The 17057-nt window shown below is 46.5% G+C and overlaps 1 non-coding gene across 1 annotated transcript; it reads right to left on the reverse strand.

Moving 5' to 3' along the window:
• Window positions 1-16424: 16424 nt before the first annotated feature.
• LOC112444671 (small nucleolar RNA SNORA70) lies at window positions 16425-16559 on the reverse strand. Its single transcript, XR_003033038.1, has one exon. It is a non-coding gene; the product is annotated as a small nucleolar RNA SNORA70 (small nucleolar RNA).
• Between the last annotated feature and the right edge of the window lie 498 nt (window positions 16560-17057).

Consider the following 17057-nt stretch of genomic DNA (forward strand, 5'->3'; position numbering starts at 1 on the left):
AGAAATAATAATCCTGTGAACAAGCAAAATACAAATGGTATAGTTAATAACATTAGTGGAATTAAAAGTAAATATTTTAGCCATGAGCCTCCTGCATAAGTTTTTTTTTTTAAGATTGTCAAGACTAGGGAAGGGTCACTTAAAGCAGATTTTTCATGAGGTTCAAATGTGTTACATTAAAGGATTTATCAGGTACAAAAATACAGCATTCAGTTTGAATTATAGCACAGATATCTCCCCAAGATGCTGTAAGATGTCAAGGGTCTTGCAGTGTGTAGCACTGCCTTTCTCATCATAGATATCTCAGAATTCAACAGGCTAACAGCCTGGTTACTATCATTTAAAGCTTATGAAAGTTGTCAAGGTCAATTACATCCTCCAACCCCATTAAAGGCACACACACACACACACACACACACAAGCTGCTAAATGGTCATACTAGTAGAATACAGATCTTTGACCCATTGGGATCATACCAATGGTAGATTGGTTGGGGTTACCTGTAATTTGTTAACATGTATGACCTTAAATTCATGGGAATCCCAGGCTACACCTTCGTATCATCCCTGTAGATGTCAAAGCCATAAATTAGTGCCACAAATCCACTGAGTTCCATACCAATCACTCTCTCTAAGGGTAATAACCGGCATAGTTCATAAAGCACCCAGCCTTGTCTCATAATTACCAGGTTGATCATTTTTAGTATGATTTAACCATTCCCAACATAGAGGAGCCTTTAAACTTAAATGACCATAGCCTGGTATTAACCATGTAGATCCTCCCCATAACTGTAGGAGTTTTCCTTTTAATAGATGAGAAGTTAATTTTTTATTGAGACTTAGCTCATCACTCCAATTGAGTTTAAATGACCCTAAGAGAAACCTTAAATCTATGGCCAGCCTCAGAGCAGGTATTTTTAATTGGCCAGGTGAGAGGATCTCATCTAGAATTATTATGAATAGATATAACAGGACTGAACACTCATCTAAAACAAATTTCCAACATGTGTTTAGGAGGACACAATCCAACCATAACATATCCTTTGTAAGATGTGGCCACTAAACATCAAATCCCTACAGGATATTTTCAGCCCTCCAGCCTCCTTTCTGCAAAAAATAGAAAAGTGTTTTGTCTATTTATAAGTTAAACGAATATATTGTCGAACTCTGTTGACAACACGGAAGGATGTAAGCCTCTTCTCCCGGTCCATCAGCCAAACTTAATCTGGCAAAACCTAGTCTGCAGGTCTGTTCTCAGCAGGAGGACGCTCAGTGCACAGACTCTAGACTTCGCCGGTCACACAGCCTTAGAGCCGAGTCCCAGCGCTCAGACTTGTGGAGTGTCTTTTGCCCAAAGCCAGCCCTGACCTCTCATTACACAGGCGAGAAGCTGAGGGCTCAGAGAGGAGAGGGGATTTGCCCCACCATAGAGCATGAACCTCGAGTTCTCCTCCTCTGCTCCAGGGTCTCATGCACAGGAAGAGTTGGAGTCCAATGCAACTAGCCCCCTCCGTGGGGACGGGTGGGCAGTGCAGGAGGCAGCGTGGCTCAGCGTAGAGAGGAACAACACCACCCTTGGAGCTGACAAGCCACTCCCCAACCCCTCTCCTTGGGGGCTCTGGAGACAGAACCCTGGACATGGATCAATCTAGCCTTGTGTCTGCCACCCAGAATCCCAGGGGTGATTCCAATCAGTGTCTCTGCAAAATGACAGATGTCCCAGACCTTCAAAGTCACACTCCACTGTCTGGAACCACAAATGTGGAAGCTGCAGTTATTAAAAATTACTGAAATGAACCACCCAATTACCACTTATGCAGCCTCCAATCAAGCAGAGCCCAAGGGCCCTTGAATTTAACCGGCTCTTGATGGATCTGAGTGACCATCTCAGGGCAGTATTTTTTGGCAACTGTTCCCCAGCATCCCACACCCCTTCACTGGTGATACTTCTGAAAGTAGAGTGAAATTTGCCAGGGAAGGACAGAGAAGGAGGCTCTTGGTGGGAAGAATTCCCCGGGGGCCGGGAGTGGGTTAGGAGTGGAGGATGATGGCTGGAGGGAATCACCTGTGAAGAGTCTAACAGGTAGTTAGTTCTGAGAAGAAAAGGCCACTCCCTGTGCCCTGGAGATCTTGCTTCTAGTCACCCCTGTCACCTGCCCTGCAGGTGTGTGTCAGTTCACACACCTGAGCCATCGGCTGGCTGATGGGGGGTGGGCTTTAGAGGAAGCTGGTTTCCTGGTGGATGGCGGTGCCCCTTCTTAAAGTCCCAAGGGTGGGGCAGGAGGTGGGGGGAATGATGGGGGGCTCACAGGTGACTGGGGGGAGGAAGGGTCACCTGGTGAAGAGGGACGCTGCCAAGGAGATGATATCACTGAGCTTCCCCCACATACATCCGGGAGGCTGGGTGGGGAAGGCACAGGCAGGGCCCACTTCGTGCCCTCTTGGTTGGATGAGTGGGTGCCTCGGTGCCCTTAGGGCAGATTGCAGCAGTCATGGGCAGGAGGGGTGTCTGTGCTGAGTGGGCAGAAATGGGCTGTGAGCCCCGCCTCCTTTGTCCTGTGCCCTCTCTCAGAGGGGCAAGGGCGCCACGCCATCACCGCAGCTCACAGCCCCCTCCTAAGGTCACCACATCGTGCCACATGTGTGCTCAGTTGCGAAGTCGTGTCCGACTCTTTGCGACCCCATGGGCTGTAGTCCACCAGGCTCCTCTGTCTGTGGGATTTCCCAGGCAAGAACACTGGAGTGGGTTGCCATTTCCTTCTCTACAGGATCTTCCCGACCCAGGGATCAAATCCACCTCTCCTGTGAATTCTTTACCCACTGAGGCACCCGGGAAGCCCATCACCCGACAGGCTGTCCTGAGATCTCTTCCGCCTCCAGGTCACCCTGCCATGCCATCCTCCCAGCTGTCATATGAACAGTGAAAGTGAAAGTGAAAGTGAAAGTCACTCAGTCATGTGCGACTCTTTGCAACCCCACGGACTATACAGTCCTTGGAATTTTCCTGGCCAGAATACTGGAGTGGGTAGCCTTTCCCTTCTCCAGGGGAATCTTCCCAACCCAGGGATTGAACCCAGGTCTCCCACATTGCGGGCAGATTCTTTACCAGCTGAGCCACAAGGGAAGCCCAAGAACACTAAAGTGGGTAGCCTATCCCTTCTCCAGGGCATCTTCCTGACCCAGGAATCAAACTGGGGTCTCCTGCATTGCAGGCAGATTCTTTACCAACTGAGCTATCAGGGAAGATCATGGAGGAACAGGGAGGCTTCTAACCCTCCCAATGGCCTCCGTCCATGGAGGCTGGGGAGCTCAACGGATGCATCCTGTCCTGATTTACAGTATTTGAGAGCTGGAGGCCTGTGTCCCTAAAAGAGCTTCAGAAACCTTGAGGGTCCCCCAGACCTGCTCCTCTCCTCTGCCCGCCCCTCCTCCAACATCCTGCTTGGCCTTTTCCAAGCAGCCTCAGATTGCAAGCCGAGGAAGATATGGGCGGGGGCCATGCACTGGGCTCTCAGCCCTGGAGCCTTGCCAGGCAGTGACCGATCACCCCACTTCCGGCTCTTCACTCTCCTCTCCCAGGACAGACACAGTTGTTCAGGCTTTCAGAGCTCTAGGAGAGAACGTGGTCTTCAGGGCTTTTTCTGTGCAGAGATCCAGATAAGGAAAGAAAACATCCCAAAGCCCGAACAATGAGGGCCTTTGTCGCTGACAAGTCTGGGGACCATGGCTCTCTTGTGGGGCCTGGCTGGGCGGGGTTGGCAGGCATTAGGAACAGGAGCCCGGCTTCCCTTTGCAGCAACAATAACCTGGGAAGGAGCCTGGAGATGGGGGAGGGGGAATAATGGGGCTGGCGATGAGGGTGCTGGTCTGTGGATTCTAAGAGCAAGGCTGATTGTCGCTCCTCTCTGGCACTGACTGTGCTGGGACTAAAGGACAGGTTAGGGAATTTCCAGGATTTCACATTTTTAAACATTGCTTTTCTTCCTGTGCTCTTTCTTCAGCTCAACAATTATTACTTTTTAAAAAACTTTCTGTTTTATGTTGGAGTATGGCAGATTACAGGCTTCCCTGGTTACTCAGATGATAAAGAATTTTCTTGCAATGCAAGAGACCCAGGTTGGGAAGATGCCCTGGGGAAGGGGATGGCAACACACTCCCGTATTCTTGCCTGGAGAATTCCATGGACAGAGGAGCCTGTCAGTGGGGTCACGAAGAGTTGGACATGACTGAGCCACTAACAATTTCACTTTCATACCAGATTACAATGTTGTGATAGTTTCAGGTCGACAGCAAAGGGACTCAGTCATACATGTATCCATTCTCCCCCAAAATCCCTCCCATCCTGGCTGCCACATAATACTGAGCGGAGTTCCATGTGCTATATGAAGGACCTTGTTAATTATCCATTTTAAACACAGCAGTGTGTACATGTCCATCCCAAACTCCCTGACTGTCCCTTCCCCACACCCTTCCCCCCAGTTACCGTAAGTTCATTCTTTAAGTCTCCATCAACTCAACAGTTATTGAGTAACTACTACAGGCAGTAAGGATTGTGGAGAGAAAGGCAAGAGCTGGTTCATGATGGGCTCTGGGGAGATTAACCCTGAATTACCTGAGGACACAGTCAGAGTCTCCCCTGAAACAGGTGCCTCACAGGACCCTGCTGATTCCCCTCAGGACCCTCCCCCAACCCCTCTTTGACTTTAGACCTATAACTAGATTCAACCCCAAATGCCCAGAGACCGGGAGAAGAGCCCATGTTGCAGCTCAAGCGCAACAGTCCCTCTCGCACAGGGAGGCCAGTCTTGCTCCCTTCAAGCCTTCAGCTGATTGGGTGAGGCCCACCCACGTTAAGGAGGGTGATCTGCTCTACTCAAAATCCATCAATCTGAATGTCAACCTCACCCCAAAACACCCTCACAGACGCATCTAGAATAATGGTTGACCAAACATCTGGGCACCATGGCCCAGCTAAGTTGACACATAAAATTAATCCTGAGGGTCCACTCTGTGTGTGAGTTTTGCACCCACATGTCAGTAACGCCTAACACGGCTCCCGAGCTGTGTTAGGCATTACTGACACCCACACATTGTTCTTAAACCATACTTAATCTCCAAATGAAGACATTAACGAGGTTACAGCCACTCCCCACCCCCAACATGATACAACTATCTTTCAGGCAACCGAAAGCATGCTAGCCCCTTCCCCAGAAGAGGATGCAAAGTCCTTGGATGATGTCGTACTTCTCCTTGATACCCTGTAACCTAAATATGATGGTGCAACATTAACAGTACTTAAATACTATGATACAAATTCAGTGCATCTTATGCTACATAATAAGGAGATAAAAGAAGAAGAAAATAAAGTTATCTGTATACATACATGTGCACACACTAATATATTCATTACAAAATAAGGAGAAAATACTCATGACAATTAGTCACAAATACTCATTCCTGTGACTGGTCATGTGGCCATAGCTGGTATTTATAACAACCTTCTTGCACTGTTCATTCTGTATTCCTTTTGCCCTCAGCAAGCACCTCAGCTGGTTGTGGTTCTTAACTTGATGGAGTGAACCAAACCTTCATTCCTCAAGTTCCTGGGCCATTACCAGTCCTGTCTGGAGGGGGCTGTTGTAGTTTTCCATCAGCCTTAATTTCAGGGCATGGTAATACTAACAGATGCTCTAATGGATTGCCTCTGTTCCTAGACATTCTCTTCCTCACCTCTGTTGTGAATCATTGTCCAATTTCTCCTTGGTAGTCGACCCATCTAAGTAGTATCCAGTTGAGACCTTGTATTTGGTGCTGGAGGCTGAGTAATTGAAGCTTGAATGATCTCTCCAGTTAGCTTTAATATGCATCCAGGGCTGTGATCCATTAACCCAGTGGGAGAGGCAGCAAGGAAGCTGCAGAGGGAAGCACCTTGTGGTCAAGGCTGGAGCGGGTGGGCAGGAAGAACAGTGTGTGTAGTTACATGTGCTTGGGTGTCTTGGATGAGAGGCTTGGTGGGAAAAGAAAAGACAGCACCACAACATCTATCAAATGGAATGTCCCCATCAAAACTGTACCATGAGTCGTAATGTCACAAGAAATTCAACATAGGAAATAATTTATGAAAGAAGAAAACTAGCCCTGAACTTGAAGACTGAAGGTCGCTTACCAGGACCATGATTCAGAAGATACTCCCACAGTAGCCAAGAGACCTGTAAGTAAGGTCCCTGGGAGCAGCATTTCCTCCAGATACAAGAAGAGACAGGTAAGTATTGAATTTACTCCTGACAGCTGATAGGGCTTCAATTCTGTTAACTAACAAGTATGCAAGATGTTCCATTTCCCCAGTAAGCAAAAAAAAAAAAAAAAAAAAAAAGGCAAATTAAAGGAAAATACTAGCTCACACTTCTCAGAGTAGTCGAAGTCAGACAAGGCTCTTGCATGCAAGAACTGGGACAGCCGCCCAGGGGCACCATCTGGCAGTGAGTCTCCCACATCAGAAATGCATATGGTGGCAGGTAGGAAAACTCTCCCTTGAGGGTGTGCTCCTAAGAACACACACACACATATATACAGGCTTGCATATCAAACACATCAGATTAGGTGCATATGGGAGAAGGGATGGGAATAGGGATGAGAAATGAGCGGAGAAAATTAATAAAACAAAGTGAGCAAGGAGCCCTACAAGACCACTGCTGGGAGCATGCCACCAACCGTGGAGTGTAATTAACTGGATGTGCTCCATCTGAAGTCCAATTTCATTAATTACCTAATTAATTAGTTACCTTTACTCAGCCTCTCAGGGCCAGCTCATCCCTTGGCACTGACAAAAGGCAAGTCTGAACCTTCCAGGCAGGAGCCAGTTTCAACCAAGGCCTGCCCTGGATGATGTCATTATGCACTGTGAATGCAAATCATCTCTACAGGTAATAACATTTTTAAAAAAACTTTTTGTCGTTCTGATGAGTGGAGAAGGTACGACTGCATTGTGAAAGAAGAAAGAGGATTTATAAAATTAGATCTTTCTTCAAAAGTCAAATGTATTTTATTTTACAAAGTGAAGATTTAGTGCCCCCCTGTTGATGCCCAAGAAATCCCTAAACTATCACCAGGTGGGGCTCGGTCAATGTGGTAGATAGGATCACGGCCCCCAGATGTCCACGTCCTCATTCTCAGGACCTGTGGCTGTGTTGCCTTAGGCGGTAAAGGGACATTGCAGATGTGAATAAGGTCAAGATCTGAATTATACAAGTCCTGAAAAGGCGAGAACCTTTCCTGGTTGTCATCAGAGAGGGACATGTGACTGCAGAAGGTCAGAGAGTTGTGACAAGATTGACATCTTTAACGAATTTTTGTTGGAGTATAGTTGCTTTTCAGTATTGTGTCAGTTTCTGCTATACAACAAAGTGAATGTGATACAGATACATATATCTCTTCTTTCTTAGATTTCCATCTGATTTAGATCACCACAGAGCATTGAGTAGAAAAATTCCCTGTGCTGGACAATAGGTTTTCCTTAGTTATCTATTTTATATATAGTAGGGTATATATGTCAATCCCAACCTCCAATTCATCCCGCCCCGCTTCCCTCCTTGGTATCCATGTTTGTTTCCTATTTCTGCTTTGCTAATAAGTTCCTCTGTACCATTTTTCTAGCTTCCACATATGAGTGAAATTATGCAATATCTATGTTTCCCTTTCTGACTTACCTCACTCTGTATGGCAGTCTGTAGGTCTATCAACGTCTCTGCAAAGGGCACAATTCCATTCCTTTATGGCTGAGTAATATTCCACTGTGTATAGGTACCACGTCTTCCTTATCCATCCCTCTGTCGCTGGACATTTAGGTTGCTTCCATGGCTATTGTAAATAGTGCTGCAATGAACATTGGGGTGCAGGGATCTTTTTTCAGTTGTGGTTTTCTCCAGGTATACAGTAGTGGGATTTCTGATTTATACAGCAGCTCTATTTCTAGTTTTTTGAGGAACTTCCATACTGTTCTCCATAATGAACCACATAGTGGCTGTACCAACTTACCTTCCCACCAACATTTCCTTTCTCCACATCCTCTCCAGCATTTATTGTTTGTAGATTTTTGATGTTGGATATTGCCAACTTTGTAGACAGAGGAGGAGACCAGAAGCTAAGTACTGTGGGTAGCCTCCAAATATCAGCAAGGCAGGGAAACAGAATATTCTCTCCTGGAATCTTCAGAACCTTCCCCATCCCCCCAAATTTGTATGTTGAAACCAAATCTCCAATGTGATGGTATTTGAAGGCAGAGTCTTGGGAAGGCGATTAGGTCATGAGGATGGAGCCCTCACGAATGGAATGGTTATAAAAGAGACCCAGAGAGCTCCCTCATCTCTTCTGCTATTAGAGGACACTGCAAGAAGACAGCCATCTATGAGCCAGGAAATAGGCCCTCAATTCAGTTCAATTCAGTTGCTCAGTCGTGTCCAGCTCTTTGCAACCCCATGGACTGCAGCACGTCAGGCTTCCCTGTCCATCACTAACTCCTGGAGCTTACTCAAACTCATGTCCATTGAGTTGGTGATGCCATCCAACCATCTCATCCTCTGTCATCCCCTTCTCCTCATGCCTTCAATCTTTCCCATCATCAGGGTCTTTTCCAATGAATCAGTTCTTCACATCAGGTGGCCAAAGCATTGGAGTTTCAGCTTCAGCATCAGTCCTTCCAATGAATATTCAGAACTGATTTTCTTTACGATGGACTAGTTGGATCTCCTTGCAGTCCAAGGGACTCTCAAGAGTTTTCTCCAACCCCACAGTTCAGAAGCATCAATTCTTTGGTGCTCAGCTCTTTCTATAGTTCAACTCTCACATCCATACATGACTACTGGAAAAACCATAGTTTTGACTAGATGGACCTTTGTTGGCAAAGTAATATCTCTGCTTTTTAATATGCCGTTTAGGTTGGTCATAACTTTTCTTCCAAGGAGCAAGTGTCTTTTAATATCATGGCTGCAATCACCAACTTCAGTGACTTTGGAACCCAAAAAAATAAAATCTTTCACTGTTTCCATTGTATCCCTGTCTATTTTGCCATGAAGTGATGGGACCAGATGCCATGATCTTAGTTTTCTGAATGTTGAGTTTTAAGCCAACTTTTTACTCTCCTCTTCCACTTTCATCAAGAGGCTCTTTGATTCGTCTTTGCTTTCTGCCAGCCATAAGGGTGGTGTTATCTGCATATCTGAAGTTATTGATATTTCTCACCAGACATCAGATCTGCTGGCATCTTGATCTTGGACTTCTAGCCTCCAGAACAGTGAAAAATAGATTTCTGTTGTTATAAGCCACCCAGTCTATGGTGTTTTTGGTAGCATCCATAGAGACTAAGATAGATGCTATTTTTAGACTATAGGTCTAAAAATAGATTCAAAATACACAAAGTGATTACAAAAGTCAATCTTCAAGGAGAAAAAGTAAGTCCACCATCATATTGGAATATTTTTCTTGATAAAAAGAATTCTTTTTTATATTTGAATGATCCAGAAGACAAAAAAATACATATATGTATCATCAGGAGTTTAGAAGACTTGTAAAACTCAGTGAACAAGCTAGACCAAATAGACATATAATTCTTCAGCCAACATTAGAGAATCCATATTTTCCCCTCAAGAATGCAGAGTAGATTTCTAATATTTTATTATGGAAGTCAGTCAGCCTTTACCTACCCATATAAATATACTCTTTTTAAAAAATTTATTTTATTGAAGTATAGTTGATTTCCAATGTCATATTAATTTCTACTGTACAGCAAAGTGAGTCAGTTATCCATATATATATATATATATTCTTTTTCATTACAGTTTTTCACAGTATATTAAATATAGCTCCTGTGCTACACAGCAGGACCTGATTTATCCTTTCTCTACATAATAGCTTGCATTTGCTAATCCCAAATCTGTCCCTTAACCTTCACTCCCTTGGCAACCATAAGTCCATTCTCTATGTCTGTGAGTCTGTTCCTGTTTCATAGATATGTTCTTTGGTGTCATATTTTAGATTCCACATATAAGTGATATCACATGGTGTTTGTCTTTTTCTTTCTGACTTACTGCACTTAGTATGACAATTGCTACGTCCATCCACATTGTAGCAAATGGCATTATTTCATTTTTATCTACCTGCGTGTTACTCTTGCTTTGTCCTGGCAAGGAGGTAATGAGACCCTTGATAAGTAATGGCTTATATTTAAAAGGTCCTGTTGGAATAGAATTCACACTTGAAGTCAATAGGCCTGGTTATACCACTTAGGGGTCATGTGAATTTTTTCGAGTTCTCAAGTCAGTTGCTTCATCTGAGCAAAGAGACACAAACCTCACCCCCGACATCAGAGGGCGATGATGAAGGCCGAGTGAGATTGGGTGTGGGTTATCATCGTCCTTGTCATCTTCTGATCCAGCCTCTCATTTTCTAGAGGAGCACTGCAAGGCTGAGCAGTAGGAGTGACTTGTAAAGATGGCCAACAAAAGAAATTCAGGATATCAGCACCCTCTGGGCTAACTCTGTACCTGCCAGCACTACTCTCCCGCAGAGAGAGAAGCATTCCCCAGCAATTCAGGCAAAGCTGTCCTTATTGTTCTTAAGGGACAGCGAATCTGCAGCACCTCAGGAAGAAAGTCTCCTGATCTGGTCTCCTTGCCAAAGGAGACAATATCCTTTTTTCCAAATGAGCATAAATGTCAGGACCAGCGATTGCTTGAAAGAATTGCGTTTATTACTTTTTCATGAAAAGTTTGTTCTTCTGATGTTGCAGTGAAGATTGGCCTTCCTCAAATAATGGAACTTCCATGGGAATTGTTGAGTTAATTAATGAATGTGATTGACTTTGTATGAGCAGTTGGCAGTAAAAATTTTAAAAAGTGACTTGCTTATTGAAAATAGCATACATGATATAAACAAAAATACCTTGAAATGTATGAAAAAAAAAGTTAAGACAATCAAATAAATAAATAAACCAGAAAACAAATGGACTCTGTCATTGTAAAGTCTCCATAGGAGTTGACAGAAGATTTATCAGTTGGTGTGTTACTCTTGTAATAGAAAACCCTATGCATGATTTTTAACTTTTTTACCAACTGAAAATCACTTTTCTGTGACTTTATTGGATAAAGTAAAAGAAATGGAGAAGGAGAATGCTTCAAAATGCTAGTAAGGCTTGCCCAGTGGCTCAGCGGTACAGAATCTGGCTGTGATGCAGGAGACATGGGTTCAAGCCCTGGGTTGGGAGAGTAGCAGCATTGTCTGCGGGGTGGGGAGTCTTTCCACATCTCTTCCCCTGCGGCTGCAATTCCTCCAAAGAAGCCAGAGCAAGTTGAGGGTTAAAATAAGCAAGCCGGACTTGGAGGATACCAGGGGGACAGCAAAAAGAAGAAACGCCACTTAGCGTGCTTTCCCAGGCAACAGCTCCCGGGGGGATCCCAGCCCCGTGTTTTAACTCCCTTCCTCTGGCATGAAAGATCAGTGTTTCTTCACACTGTTGTTGCTGTTGTTCGGTCGCTCAGCCGTGTCCAGCTCTCTGTGACCCTATGGACTGCAGGACACCAGGCTTCCCTGTCCTTCACCATCTCCCCGAGCTTGCTCAAACTCACGTCCATCACGTCAGTGATGCCTTCCAACCATCTCGCATCACATTTCATAATGAAATTGAGATCCTCAGCAAAACAGTTCATCTCAAAACACTGTCATCCCAGTCTCTTCCCTGATTCCCTCTACACACCCCAGGACAGACCTCAGGGACATTGAAGTAAAGGCAGGTATTTCAAGGAAACGAGGCAGTGACTGACCTTTATCCAGCACCAGTCTATTGCCTCACTGGTTCATGAGGACAGCTCGATGCGCCAACGTCTCACCATTTGACAGACGAAGCCCAGGCTCCTGTCAGGTGGCTCGGAAGTGGCGGAGCTAGGAAGCCAGCCCACTTGTCAAAGCCTAAGTTGTCTCCAGAGCTTCTTAAACTTTCTCAGGAGTGAAATATCCCTAACAAGAGAGATGCGTTCATGCATGTTCCCAGGTGCTCTGGGCTTCATAGACACACCCGGTGATACTCAGTCTGAATGGAATGCTCCTCCTGACCGTTTACTGGGCACGTTCCCTGTCATGCTTCCAAATCAGCCAGTCATCACGTCCTCCAGGTCTGGCTCAGTTGCCTCACACGGGCTCCAGTATGACACTCAATGCGGGCGCTCCCCTGGGTGGTACCACTTGGTTATTTGTCTGTGTGGCCCCACACGAGGTCACGGACCACATTAGTCTTATGCATCTCCGCACACTACTCAACACAGTAGAACTGCCCGATTAGTGCTTGTTGAGGAAGTGTTGACTCTAGCTAAACTTTCTAGTTCTAGCCTCTAGAACAGCTCTGCATGCATGGCACCAAAACGAGAGAGCAGGGACATCCCACACCACATCCGTTCTACCCCGTGGTGTGTGCACTCCAGCCATGCGAGCCCTTCTGGAGTTCCTGAAATAAGCCATGCCCCCTCCCCCACCACAGGCCTTTGCACACACTGTTCCCTGTAAGCGTGTGAACGTGTGCTCAGTCACTCAGTTGTATCCAACTCTTTGGACTGTAGCCCGCCAGGCTCCTCTGCCCATGGAATTTTCCAGGCAAGAATACTGGAGCAGGTTGCCATTTCCTCCTCCCGGAGATCTTCCTGACCCAAAGATCGAACCCACGTCTCCTGTGTCTCCTGCTTTGCAGGCAGATGCTTTACTACTGAACCACCAGGAAGCCCTAAAGTACCCCACTTCCTTTTTGTCCGGATCTCTGCTCATCTCACGTTCTTTTAGCACTGTATGCGTCTCCCTCACATCATTTAGCGTGTGATCCAAGTCTGATTGCCACTTACACAGTGAAGGCAGGCAGGGGACCTTTTTGTTTGTTTGTTTGTTTACCCTGGTGACTCAGGCACTTATCACGGTGGCTGGCATGTGATAAACGCTCATTACATCGTGCGTGAACAGTGAAGAGAGGCTTCAGTGGAGACCTGTGTGGGGCTATTCCTGAGGAGAGAGAGAGATCATCTGTATTTAAAGCCAAGTGGAGTCCAGTATGTCTGAGCCACAGAGAATGAGGGAGTGAGTGTCACAGGTGAGGGTACAGGGTCTTCCAATGCATGTTAAGGCCTTGGACTTGACCCCTGGGGTCATGGGAAGTCATCAAGGGGTTTGACGCAAGGGGTTATTCCCCTGCTCCTCACAGGAACCCGGTTCAGCCGTGTCACCACATGCCGCTGTGCCTCTGAAGCTGGTCTCTGGACCAAGGGTCAGCGTTATACACACACACACACCCAGTGCCTCTGTGTTTAACCAAGTTCATTGTTCTCACCCGCTGAGGTCATTTCTCACCTTTTCTGTATTATCTTGCCTTTTAGCTCAGCTTCAAAAGCAATTTGGCGTAAAAGAAGAAGTCCCAGCCATCAGGAAACATTAGAAAAACAAAGGCAGATATTTTCCTGAAGTCCTCCCTCCAAGCTCCTGTGGTATCATGAAGGCCAGCCTTAGATTTCTTGGAATGTGACCCTTGTCTGTCACAGAATATGAGATAACCAGCCTCACTCCTCCTTATGCTATAGTTTTATGTACATGTCCCTTTATTTCTTTATTCCCTTTCTGCTCCTTTAGTTCCTCCTAATCCCAGTTTTGTTGTTGTCGTTGTTTAGTCCGACTCAGTCATAAGTCTCAGTCATGTCCAACTCACTGTGACACCATGGACTGTAGCCTGCCAGGCCCCTCTGTCCATGGGATTCTTCAGTCAAGAATACTGGAGTGGTTTGCCATTGCCTTCTCCAAGGGATCTTCCTGACCTAGGGATTGAACCCATGTCTCCTGCATTGGCAAGCAGATTCTTTACCACTGAAAGGCCACTATATTCAATATCTTGTAATAAACCATAATAGAAAAGCATATAAAAAAGACTATGTATATATGTACATTCATATATATATATACATATGTATAACTGAATCACTTTGCTGTATAACTGTAATTGTTTGTTTAAAACAGAAAACCAAAATGATAGATAGATTTGCTTTGTCAAATTGAGACTAAAAGAAAACCAGTGATTGCTCGAAAGCAACTCATCAAGCAGGAGGGGGCGGCGTTGAGGACAACTCTGCCTGGTGTTCCGCCAGCAACGGCCGTGGCCGCCCAAGGTCCTCCACCCCATCGTTGGGTCCACTCATTGTCTCCTTCTGTGTCTGCATCCCTCCCACATGGAGACAAAGAGAGCTCCCTGGTGAGACATCCTGCTCCCAGGTGACCAATCCAGACACTCACGACCCATTGGACCCCATAAGGCCCGTTCCAGAACAGGGAGCAGCTGAGTCCGTGTCAACGTCTCAGCAAATCCACCGGCTCCTGGTCGCCCCTGAGCCTCTTTCCAGGTGCTTATACAAACAATTTGTTTTAGCTGCCTTATCGCCAAGTATTTACGAGGTTCACCGCGGGAATCCCTGGCGGCGTTGACCTCCCCGCCTTCTGAGCGCCGTGTCCGCAGCATCGCGCACCCGGAGCCCAGCCTGGCTGCCCGAGCAGCCGGTCCTGTGACGAGCAGAGCCTGTGACCTCCTTTCAGCCCTTGCACAAAGGAGCAGACGTCCAAAAGCAAACGTCTTCATTCGGGAGAAAACAAACTCTTCCTGCCACTATTTTCAACCCAAAGAAAGTGCCAAAATGTTTTCAGATCGGAGGTCAGATGTGGATCACAGAACACACTGCGCTGGCCAATGGGAGCTTCGAGCCAACCTTCTGGGCAACACATACTACAAATCCCAACTCAGTCCCCTTCAAGGTCACGCGAGGCTCTAGAGAAATGGCCACGAGAGCCGCAAAGAGACCCCTGGGCCCACGTCAGCTACAGGCTGTTTATTCAGAGTCAGTCCACAAGGAACCAGATTGTCTGGACTCTCCTGGTTGGCTCACGGCTCTGCCCTTACCTGGGGGTGGGGACGTGCGGGGGACCTGGGGGCCTGATTCTGTTACCATCTGACTGATGAAATCCAGGTGCTCTGTTTATTTCGGAGTGCAAAAGCACACACCAAGAGCTTGAAACTTACATTACAGACAGGAAACGCACGCCAGCGTCTGAAACTTGAAGCTGGGCCTCTTCTCAAACAGAGGCTGTTTCTTCACTGATAGACGCCCCTCCCTTTGGATGGAAAGAGTCCTTCTGCCCCCTCACCCTGGGCAGTTCAAGCCTGTGCTGGTTGTAAGTCGCATATTTTAAATGTACTTCATCTTCCTTTCTCCTCACATCTAAAAGCAAATGGTCTAAACTTGCTCCCAGCCATGCTGCCTCCAAAGACACAGTCCTCATAAACTGGCCACAAGGCGACCTCCCCCCGGTGGTCCAGTGGTTAAGACGTCGCCTTCCAATGCAGGGGGTGCAAGTTCGATTGGTCAGGAAGCTAAGATTCCACGTGATCCTGCATGCCTCCTGGCTAAAAAAATAAAATAAAATAAAACAGAAGTAATATTGTAACAAATTCAGTAAAGACTTAAAAAAAAACCTGCCCATGAAAATCTCCCTAAAAATGGATTCTTAACACACAGATAAATCAAGGGTGGTATCCAGCCAGGCAGAAGGGAGGAGGCAGGCAGGGTTTGTAAAGTCATGGCCTTGTAAAGTCCAATTACCTTCCTATGCTTTTCAAGCACAGGGATTGGAGGGAAATTTTTTAAAATTTTATTTATGTTTAATTGAAAGATAATCGCTTTACAATATTGGTTTGATTTCTGGAGGGAGAGTTTGTGGATGGGCTTTCTGAGCCCTTCGCATCAAAGTGACCCCTTGCCTCCTTGTCCTGCAATTTCTGTCTCTCGCATCAGTAGCTCTGCGGGGATTTTAAAAAGATAAACAAAAAGGAAACATCTTTCTTCCTGGTCCTAATAGGAGCCTCTTCAGTATTTTCATGTGGATGTGGGAAAGAAAATATAAAATTCTGTTTTCGCCTTGGGAAGTCTTTTTTTTTTCTTTCTTCAACAGGAAAGTAGGATTCACTGGTGGGCGTGAGTAAGGAGGGGACAGCGCCAAGGCTCTCATGCATCCAGGACTGGTCATTTGTCCAGGGGGCTGTCATTAGGGATATATCTGACTCCACATCCATCTGGAATGAGCAGCTTTTCGGCCACCCTGTTTTCAAATTCATCCTCATTCGACCTTGTAAAGCCCTACTTCTTGGAGATGTGGATCTTCTGGCGGCCAGGGAACTTGAACTTGGCTGTGCAGGGGGCTTCAGTCACATGTTCTTTGTTCTACAGCCTGGTGTGGATGGACATTCGGACTTGGCCAGTGTGGACCCTGGCCTCTGCCCTGGGGCTTTTCAGAGGCACCACGCACACCTGAATGGAGCCTGGACTGGGGACAGCATGCCAGTCACGGATGTCCACAGGGCAGGGCTGTCTCCAGGTCCCTTAGGGCCAGCCATGCAGGCAACAGGCTATACACACTGCCAAGGAGGCTGCTCTTTGCAGCCATTGCACACTGGGCCCCCACAAGGAAAAGAGCACAGGGGGGCTTCACTGGCCGTAAACTCCTTGGAAGGTCTTAACGCCAAGTGCACCTTCTGGCACAGACTGAGGTTCCTTCACTTGGTACACAGGACAGTGCCCAGGATTAGCCACGGGTGCTGCTCAGAAACACGCAAGCCCGCAGTGCGGGGCCTCGGTCTCCTCTCCTGTAGAATGGAGCGAGGACAGGACGGCCTCTCAGGTCTCTTCCAGCCCCGGAGCTCCGGTTGCCATGTGCGCTCCTGGTCAAGGGGGATGCCTGCCTGTCTCTGGAGCCTTTGCAAAGCTCTCTTTGATATCCAAAGAATGCAAGCTATGCAGAAAAGACAAAAGAGGAAACTGGTGAAGATCTCACGGTGATGGAGCCATTTCTCAGAATTCAGTTGTAAGCCTTAAAGGTCTGTGTTAACAACCTGAACCAGGAGAAGTCGTTGGACTGAAGGGAAAAGCATCTGACCAGTGGGGCGATCAGAGGGACAGACCCAAGCGTGTATTTAGAGAATTTCCAGAGACAGCACTG

The sequence above is a fragment of the Bos taurus genome, chromosome 27, assembly GCF_002263795.3.
Source record: "Bos taurus isolate L1 Dominette 01449 registration number 42190680 breed Hereford chromosome 27, ARS-UCD2.0, whole genome shotgun sequence".
Lineage (NCBI taxonomy): Eukaryota > Metazoa > Chordata > Mammalia > Artiodactyla > Bovidae > Bos > Bos taurus.